This window comes from Eschscholzia californica, unplaced genomic scaffold (assembly GCF_041429995.1).
Source record: "Eschscholzia californica isolate CP2 unplaced genomic scaffold, dmEscCali1.0.p SCAF_260, whole genome shotgun sequence".
Taxonomy (NCBI): domain Eukaryota; kingdom Viridiplantae; phylum Streptophyta; class Magnoliopsida; order Ranunculales; family Papaveraceae; genus Eschscholzia; species Eschscholzia californica.
The window spans coordinates 2501-12500 of record NW_028238377.1 but is presented as its reverse complement, the minus strand read 5'-3'; the positions used below and the strand labels follow the sequence as shown (position 1 = coordinate 12500).

Sequence of the window (10000 nt, the reverse complement as noted above, 5' to 3'; positions counted from 1 at the left end):
ATCAACCTACCCTTAGTACAGAAATGGGTTCTTTGCAAGAAAGAATTACTTCTACCAAAGAGGGATCCATAACTTCTATTCAAGCAGTTTATGTACCTGCGGACGATTTGACTGACCCTGCCCCCGCTACGACATTTGCACATTTAGATGCTACTACCGTACTATCAAGAGGACTCGCTGCCAAAGGTATCTATCCAGCAGTAGATCCTTTAGATTCAACGTCAACTATGCTCCAACCTCGGATCGTTGGTGAGGAACATTATGAAATTGCGCAAAGAGTTAAGCAAACTTCACAACGTTACAAAGAACTTCAGGATATTATAGCTATCCTTGGGTTGGACGAATTATCCGAAGAGGATCGTTTAACCGTAGCAAGAGCACGAAAAATTGAGCGTTTCTTATCACAACCCTTCTTCGTAGCAGAAGTATTTACCGGTTCTCCAGGGAAATATGTTGGTCTAGCAGAAACAATTAGGGGGTTTCAACTGATCCTTTCCGGAGAATTAGATGGTCTTCCTGAGCAGGCCTTTTATTTGGTAGGTAACATCGATGAAGCTACCGCGAAGGCTATGAACTTAGAAGAGGAGAGCAAATTGAAGAAATGATCTTAAATCTTTGTGTACTAACCCCTAATCGAATTGTTTGGGATTCAGAAGTGAAAGAAATCATTTTATCTACTAATAGTGGCCAAATTGGTGTATTACCAAATCACGCCCCTATTGCTACGGCTGTAGATATAGGTATTTTGAGACTACGTCTTAACGACCAATGGTTAAAAATAGCTCTGATGGGCGGTTTTGCTAGAATAGGCAATAATGAGATCACCATTTTAGTAAATGATGCGGAGAAGGGTAGTGACATTGATCCGCAAGAAGCTCAGCGAACTCTTGAAATAGCGAAAGCTAACTTGAGTCGAGCTGAAGGAAAGAGACAAACAATTGAAGCAAATTTAGCTGTCAGACGAGCCAGGACGCGCGTAGAGGCTATCAATGTAATTTCCTAACTAGTTGGTGCGCCCAAAAAATAAGTTCTGTTTATACACCATATTTGAGTTCTGCCGATTGAATCCAATCAAGTGTAATGGAATTCTGATGTAAGAAAAAAATAAAAATAAATTTACTAGACTACTAGTAAGGGGGGTAGAAAAGAAAAAAAAAGAGGGTGTATATAAAAACTTATTAGATACCAGTGACTCCGGTATCTAATAAGTCCTACCTACTATTGGATTTGAACCAATGACTCCCGCCGTATGAAAGCAATACTCTAACCACTGGGTTAAGTAGGTCATTTATCATCACAAAGAGAAAGAAAAGGGACCCATCATATCGATGGATTATAGATGGAATCTTATTTCTAAGCAATACCAATTCTTGGCAGGAAACAGACCAGAAGCTCTCATGTCGGATCATAGAAGATTCATCTTGACAAGAAATTATTTACATGATAAACTATCTATCACAAGCACAAGGGCTATAGCTCAGTTAGGTAGAGCACCTCGTTTACACGCGCGCCAATGTTTTTTCAGGGGAGTCCATCATGCAATCAACAGAATTGATCTTATTGAGAAATCGATGTCTTACTCCACATATTCCAGGGAACAAGAGAACAATAGCCTGACAAATATTTGGTTCGGTCCCCTTTGGATGCCAATTTAGGCTCCAAATAGAACCCATCGTTGATTTGATAATTGATAAGGTGAATACCCAGTGCATTCAATGCTAGGCATAATGAGTATAAGGACCTCAAACAAATATCTTTTCGTACTATGAACTTTAAGGTGTATGAAGTTTCATATTTGACTCTTTGAGCAGAGCGATAGAGACTTCATTTAACTTAGGTTGATCTAGGCCGGAGGCAGACCTACGTCAAGGCAACTCTTCTTTGAAACACTTTGGTATTGCTTCTGGATCAGAATCAAAATAATGAATTAGAGCACGTGGAGCCATCTCGTTATCTTTCTGTGAAGAAAAAGTATGGCGGACTATCTGATATTTATATCAGGTGATGAAAGAGCCCAATGCAAAAAAAGTGCATGTTGGGTCTTTGAAACAGTTTGAATCATTTCGATAATAATAAGTTTGATCTGTTTTACCGAGAAGGTCTACGGTTCGAGTCCGTATAGCCCTAATTGATTTGATTTTTAATGAATTTAAAATTAACAAAAAATTTGTTTTGTATAGTTTTAATTTCCTCATTCTTGCTTGTTGGTTGTAGCTGTAGTCGGACGGCCGGTTGGTCCATCGAAATAGAATAATTCTTGCATGCTCTGAATGATCCCCGCGAGCGAGCATGAAACTGAAAACAAAAATGCATTTCAATGGACCCAATCGGTATTTTTTAGATCTCGGATAAACAAACCCATTCTTCAATCTTGGTGGGTGAATTACATATGAATTTTTCATGTTTTTCTATCCACGATCAAAGAGTTAGTGATATTCCTTTTCTTTGGTTTTGGTATACCTAATCCAAAGTGAATTTTTGAAGTCAAAATGATGACCCGAGCCCGGCTAAAAACTCCAACCCAAACTAAATCCAATCTGATAGTAAGTCGCACGGATCCAGGACCGACATATTATTTTTCTTGTATTTGTGGAAGAGCCAGAGTTTGAAAAACGAAACTCCTTGGAAAGTTTCATTGTAAACATTGTCAAATGGGTTCATCTTCGTATAACCGGCCTAGCAAAACACAAATCAAGTAATCTTATCTTAAACACAAATCAAGTAGTCTTATCTTTCGGTAAAATATTTATTTTTTTTGTATCCCAATATACCCCAACCCAATTGCCCACCATTCCAATTCTACCAATGCTGACTTTATGCAAGAAGATTGGGGGTCCGTTTGAACTTGTACGAGTTAAGAAGCCCCCGACTCATCGCTTTTTTTGCGGAAGAACAGCCCAACTCATTGTTTTAGAGATACTGAATGGGTCCTAAATCTATTAGTGTTTGCACCTCTGTCTATTTCCATGAGTTATTGGGGGATTTGGGCTGTCGAATCGTTTGATAATGCGGGATTCCATTCGAAGTTTCTTCCGTAGATCATTTATGATTCGGCTGACTCTATCATTGTGATACGCTCCATTGTGTAGGGTTGTTTCAAAATCAATCTTTTTATTGACATGAAACCTAACCCAGTGGTTGGTCTTACTTTCACTAGTTCTGATTACATTTTAAATTAACAAGGATTTCCATTCATTTCGGACCCATTTCAAGTACTAAAGATCGGGGTTTGGAATGATTCTTTCAAGACTTCGAGCTCTAATTTCATAATCCGATTTTTTTGTTTTTTGGGTAGGTGCAGGTCGAGGCAGTAGAGGCTCAAAGCCTGTAATTTGGGGATAGAAACTTATGAATTGTTATATGATATGTTAAGGGTTTCTCGCAATTCAATGCATTGAATCAAATCCATTAAGTCGAGAACAAGGGGAGAGAATCAAATAGGTCAATGCATTCTATTTCCGTATTTAATCAATAGAAGCAATAATCCTCTAACTGGATCTTAATGAAAAGCATATACCAATACAATACCATTTGATTCTCTTATATGAATATTCATAAAATAGATAACATATGTATAGAATTCATTATTATTATTATTTTTATTAATAATATCAATATCTTAACTTAAATCTTAAGAAAAAGTCTATACAGAATTCTATAAAATTCTAAATAACTAATTAAAAATAAAATTTTGAATTCCTTTTTTAGCTTTTTTTAGAGAGAATCTGAAACGAGATAAAAACGAGAAAATTTTTTTGTATAAGAACATGATATGTCTATACCATATCGAAATAGAATTGAAGTAAATGGAAATAGGATTCCACTCGATGAATCTTGAAACAAGACACGACCTACAGCAAAAAAACTGGGTGGTTCAATCAAAATTCATTGGTATTTCGGCTAAAGAGTTATAGATGAATTCACAATTCCGATTCGAATTGACTAATACGGTATATTTTCCACATTCATAGGAGTGCATCTATGTTTCTGCTTCACGAATATGATATTTTCTGGGCATTTCTAATAATATCAAGTCTTATTCCTATTTTGGCATTTCTAATTTCCGGAGTTTTGGCCCCGATTAGCGAAGGGCCAGAGAAACTTTCTAGTTATGAATCGGGTATAGAACCAATGGGCGACGCTTGGTTACAATTCCGAATTCGTTATTATATGTTTGCTCTAGTTTTTGTTGTTTTTGATGTTGAAACGGTTTTTCTTTATCCATGGGCGATGAGTTTCGATGTATTGGGTGTATCTGTATTTATAGAAGCTTTCATTTTCGTGCTTATCCCAATTGTTGGTTCAGTTTATGCATGGCGAAAAGGAGCATTGGAATGGTCTTAGCTCCTGAATATTCAGACAATAAAAAGAAAAAAGAAGAAAAAAATTACATTGAGACAGTTATGAATTCCATTGAGTTTCCGGTACTTGATCGAACAACCCAAAATTCAGTTATTTCAACTACATCAAATGATCTTTCAAATTGGTCAAGACTTTCCAGTTTATGGCCGCTTCTCTATGGTACCAGTTGTTGCTTTATTGAATTTGCTTCATTAATAGGCTCGCGCTTCGACTTTGATCGTTATGGCCTGGTACCAAGATCAAGTCCTAGGCAAGCGGACTTAATTTTAACAGCCGGCACAGTAACAATGAAAATGGCTCCTTCGTTGGTGAGATTATATGAGCAAATGCCTGAACCAAAATATGTCATTGCTATGGGAGCCTGTACTATTACAGGAGGGATGTTCAGTACTGATTCTTATAGTACTGTTCGGGGAGTCGATAAGCTAATTCCTGTGGATGTTTATTTGCCGGGTTGTCCGCCTAAACCGGAGGCAGTTATCGATGCTATAACAAAACTTCGTAAGAAGGTAGCTCGAGAGATCTATGAAGATCGAGTTGGGTCTCAACAGGAGAATCGATGTTTTACTACCAATCACAAGTTTCATGTTGGACGCAGTATGCATACTGGAAATTATGATCAAGGATTACTCTATCAATCGCGACCTACTTCAGAGATACCTTCTGAAACATTTTTCAAATACAAAAGTTCAGTATCCCCCCACGAATTAGTGAATTAGCCAGGCTGCTTTTCATTTGTGCAGAATTACAAATGGTGGTCAATTTTCAAAAATTTTATCGTAAATGTGAAATACTTATACAAATGAAAATCCGGGAGAGATTAAAAAGATGCAGGGTCGTTTGTCTGTTTGGCTAGTCAAGCATGGGCTAGTTCATAGATCTTTGGGCTTCGATTACCAAGGAATCGAAACTTTACAAATAAAGCCCGAGGATTGGCACTCCATTGCTGTCATTTCATATGTATATGGTTACAATTATCTACGCTCCCAGTGTGCCTATGATGTAGCACCAGGTGGACTGTTAGCGAGTGTGTATCATTTTACGAGAATACAGTATGGTGTGGATCAACCGGAGGAGGTATGCATAAAAGTATTTTCCCCAAGGATAAATCCTAGAATTCCTTCGGTTTTTTGGATTTGGAAAAGTGCGGATTTTCAAGAACGGGAATCTTATGATATGTTGGGAATCTCTTATGATAATCATCCACGCCTGAAACGTATTTTGATGCCCGAAAGTTGGATAGGATGGCCCTTACGTAAGGATTATATTGCCCCTAATTTCTATGAAATACAAGATGCTCATTGAATGAATGATAAGAAACGAACTTCACTTCTACGCCGCGAGATATTCGCGGAATATTTTTACATTCTGGTCTAGACCAACCAGAGTAATTGGACTCTCATTCATATTATGGATGGGCTCGGGCTAAAAAAAATTAGGGCTTCATTGAGATTCCCAAATTTGGAAGATATGAATTTCAGATGAGCCGGGCTAATAAGATAACAAAACGAGTTCTGCACCATGAACTTTGTACCGCGCACATCGCTTAGAGGGGCGTCACCCGGGGGGGGGTGGAATATGAAAGAAAAAACAAAGAAATGAAGGGGATGGGATTCTATTTGTACTGTATCTGAAATGAATATTGTCTATTCCGATCTTTCCACTCCTCGAGACTCTACTTTACTTTTTGGTTTTTCAAGTAACTAACTTAATTTTTCAGATATGTATAAAGTAGTAACATTTTGAATGCACCATATAAACAAAGAAAAAAGAAGAGGAAACATAATCTAATTCTTTTCTTTACCCATCTACAATAATAAAAATATTGTAAATATTAAATATATAGGGTAGGCGTCTATCTCTAGACTCCCGGATGGAGAAGTATGTATCATGATCTAGATTATTAACCAATATGTATACTGATCCGTATCGAATTTGTATGAGTAGCTATTATTATATTAACCACATATCAGGAACCAGATTTGAACTGGTGACACGAGGATTTTCAGTCCTCTGCTCTACCAGCTGAGCTATCCCGTATTATATTAACCACATGTCAGGAACCAGGTTTGAACTGGTGACACGAGGATTTTCAGTCCTCTGCTCTACCAGCTGAGCTATCCCGACCCTTCTCGAGGCATCACCCCCATCCTATTATATTATACTAGAGAGCTTGGGTCTATGTCAATTCAAGATCTCAATTCACGAGAATAAAAAAGCATTACAAAGTCTTACCCCAGCCCTGTCTGGAATCTTCAAAAAGAAGACTTTGTAAGTTGAATTAAGAATAATAATAATTATATGGGCTGTGAATGATTCATATGGGATTCCTTGCTCATAGATGTTATTTTGTACGTATATCGTATATTTCACAAGACTTGTGATAAGAGAAGAGAGAAGCATTTCTTCTCCGATCCATTTGTGAAAGAGTAGAGTGAATGAGAAGCATAGCGAATTTTGAAGCGCTGAGTAAAAAAAAAGAGTATAAATCTAAATAAAGACTTAGGGAGTAAAAGGGGCCTTTGGGGATAGAGGGACTTGAACCCTCACGATTTCTAAAGTCGACGGATTTTCCTCTTACTATAAATTTCATTGTTGTCGGTATTGATATTGACATGTAGAATGGGACTCTATCTTTATTCTCGTCCGATTAATCAGTTCGTCAAAAGATCTATCAGACTATGGAGTGAATGATTTGATCACTGAATATTCGACTCTTCCTTCAACTTGGAATCGATTCACAAGAATCCTTCCATTTTTCATATATTTCATATAAAAAAACATAGATTCGGGCTCGGGGCGTCATTAATCATTTGATATTTCAGTACGTATACGTATGTATATAGGTCCATCCTTCATTCTTTCTGGAGTTTTAATAGAAGGATTCCTCTACCAACGCAACGCAGTCAACTCCATTCATTAGAACAGCTTCCATTGAGTCTCTGCACCTATCCTTTTTTTATTCTCACTTTCAGAAACCTTCTTTGTTTTCTGAAAACAGGATTTGGCTCAGGATTGCCCATTTTTAATTCCAGGGTTTCTCTGAATTTGAAAGTTATCACTTAGTAGGTTTCCATACCAAGGCTCAATCCAATCAAGTCCGTAGCGTCTACCAATTTCGCCATATCCCCTTTTTTCTTTTGAGACTAGGATCTCATTGGGATGCCATCCCCTTCTTTCTTTCATTTATGCTGGAACTGTTGAATTCATTAGAATTAGATACGGATTCTATATCGAAACAGTGTCTCTTTTGACTCCTATTTGATTGATTTCTTATCTACCTTCTTTCATATCTGTTGGAGGATCAGTATTTGGTCTAATCAGAAATGATTCTATCATTGATGTATCCGCAATTCAATATGGATGGATATATACCACATATATATGCCTCTCTTCCTCTCATTTTTCCCGCGCGATTTGAAATACTCGAACGTTCGATTCATTTTTTTTTAATTAAAAAAAAAATTGGATATCATATATCATTCTATTTATCGTTATATTAATTCTTATGTTAATGTTATATAATAATATAATATTCATTATGAATAGCTAACACTAACAGCTAAGATCCAAGCCAAGTAGTTTACTGAATTCCTATGCACAACACAGTTTCTGTTATGTGAGCCCGCTTAGCTCAGAGGTTAGAGCATCGCATTTGTAATGCGATGGTCATCGGTTCGATTCCGATAGCCGGCTTTTCTATCTTTGTTCGATTTTAGACTTTTACATGATTGATAATGTCTCCTTGAACTCAAGGAATATTCAAAAGACTTCTTTCCTTTTCTCAAAAAGTCACTGATCCATTATGTCGTAAGAACTTCCAACTATGAATAAAAAACGGATTTGAGCAGTTAGACCTCTACAGAACAAATCAAGAAAAGTATCCTTACCTTGCTATATATACAAAAGAGTCTGAATATTGATAGAATTCGTCTCATTCGTCTTTGTAGTACAATACTTCAGTAGATTTTGTTTCGTTTATCGTTTTCGTTTAGTTCAGTCTTAATTTAGGTTTATTCTGTAAATTGAAATTTCAATAAAATAAGGAGTCTTTATGTCTCGTTACCGAGGGCCTCGTTTCAAAAAAATACGCCGTCTGGGGGCTTTACCGGGACTAACTAGTAAAAGGCCTAAACCCGGAAATGATCTTAGAAATCAATCGCGTTCTGGGAAAAGATCTCAATATCGTATTCGTCTAGAAGAAAAACAAAAATTGCGTTTTCATTATGGTCTGACAGAGCGACAATTACTTAAATACGTTCGTATCGCTGGAAAAGCTAAAGGGTCAACGGGTCAGGTTTTACTACAATTACTTGAAATGCGTTTAGATAACATACTTTTTCGATTGGGTATGGCTTCGACCATTCCTGGAGCCCGGCAATTAGTTAACCATAGACATATTTTAGTTAATGGTCATATAGTAGATATACCAAGTTATCGCTGTAAACCCCGAGATATTATTACGACGAGGGATGAACAAAAATCAAGAGCTCTGATTCAAAATTATCTTGATTCCTCTCCCCATGAGGAATTACCAAAACATTTGACTCTTCACTCATCCCAATATAAAGGATTAGTCAATCAAATAATAGATAGTCAGTGGGTCGGTTTGCAAATAAATGAGTTGCTAGTCGTAGAATATTATTCCCGCCAGACTTGAACCTAACTAAAACAGCAAGGATTAAGATAATTTTGAATTTTGACCCCCCTTTTCGCCGAAGTAAATCGACCTAAGCTAAGGGGTTTGATCGGGATTTTTTCCCATTCATGTATCATAAATGGGTCGGCTACTCTTTCCAGTATTTTTCGTACCACAGCAATTAAGAATAGAGAATCTATATCAAAGAAAGGTCTACCTGTTGGAATAATGGTATTCATTGTTATTTGATCCATTGCGGTCAATAACGTTCGTGAATTAGGTGAAGGTACGGAAAGAGAGGGATTCGAACCCTCGGTAAACAAAAGCCTACATAGCAGTTCCAATGCTACGCCTTGAACCACTCGGCCATCTCTCCTACAATACAAAATCTTATGATTATGACCCAGAAAGCGAGTGAATAGCGAGTCATTCATATGATTGCAGTATAGGTATGACCAATCGATTATAACAATTCTAAATATAAAAATAGAAAACTTTTTTTATCAACGAAAGATCTTTTTCTGATATTTATACCGGATTAAACCAATGAATTGGAACGAATCGATATATTTTATACTATAGTTAGAGTTCCATTTAGACCATCTTATTAGACTATGGTTCGATAGGAATTCAAAAATCCCTTTCCAGTTTCTGATTTCTCAACAACAACTACTTATCCCATAGATCTATTACAAATTCTTGAATCATCCCATGGATTTTTATATTTATTTTGTGTGGTGTATACACGCTATGCACACAAAATAAATGGGATTTTGATCATAGAATGATCATTCGATTCTTTTTCCTCTTTGGATCATAATCCAATCAAAACTTCTCGAGTTATCATAATCTGTAGGAAAAATTCCTTGATTCTTCAACTTCGATTAAATAGTAATCGTTCCGCTTATTGGTATACTACTACATTTGGCTGAAATCCAATCGGATTCAAATATTTCCTATATATCCCTGTCAAAAAGAAACAATTTGAGCGGAAGGTCC

General features: G+C 36.7%; 4 non-coding genes across 4 annotated transcripts; 1 reads left to right on the top strand and 3 right to left on the bottom strand.

The window, feature by feature from the left end:
* Nucleotides 1-6329: 6329 nt before the first annotated feature.
* On the bottom strand, nt 6330-6403 carry TRNAF-GAA (transfer RNA phenylalanine (anticodon GAA)). Its single transcript has one exon. It is a non-coding gene; the product is annotated as a tRNA-Phe (tRNA).
* Nucleotides 6404-6416: 13 nt separating this feature from the next.
* Nucleotides 6417-6489, bottom strand: TRNAF-GAA (transfer RNA phenylalanine (anticodon GAA)). Its single transcript has one exon. It is a non-coding gene; the product is annotated as a tRNA-Phe (tRNA).
* A 1496-nt stretch (nt 6490-7985) lies between these two features.
* TRNAT-UGU (transfer RNA threonine (anticodon UGU)) lies at nt 7986-8058 on the top strand. The gene has a single exon. It is a non-coding gene; the product is annotated as a tRNA-Thr (tRNA).
* Nucleotides 8059-9290: 1232 nt separating this feature from the next.
* Nucleotides 9291-9377, bottom strand: TRNAS-GGA (transfer RNA serine (anticodon GGA)). Its single transcript has one exon. It is a non-coding gene; the product is annotated as a tRNA-Ser (tRNA).
* Between the last annotated feature and the right edge of the window lie 623 nt (nt 9378-10000).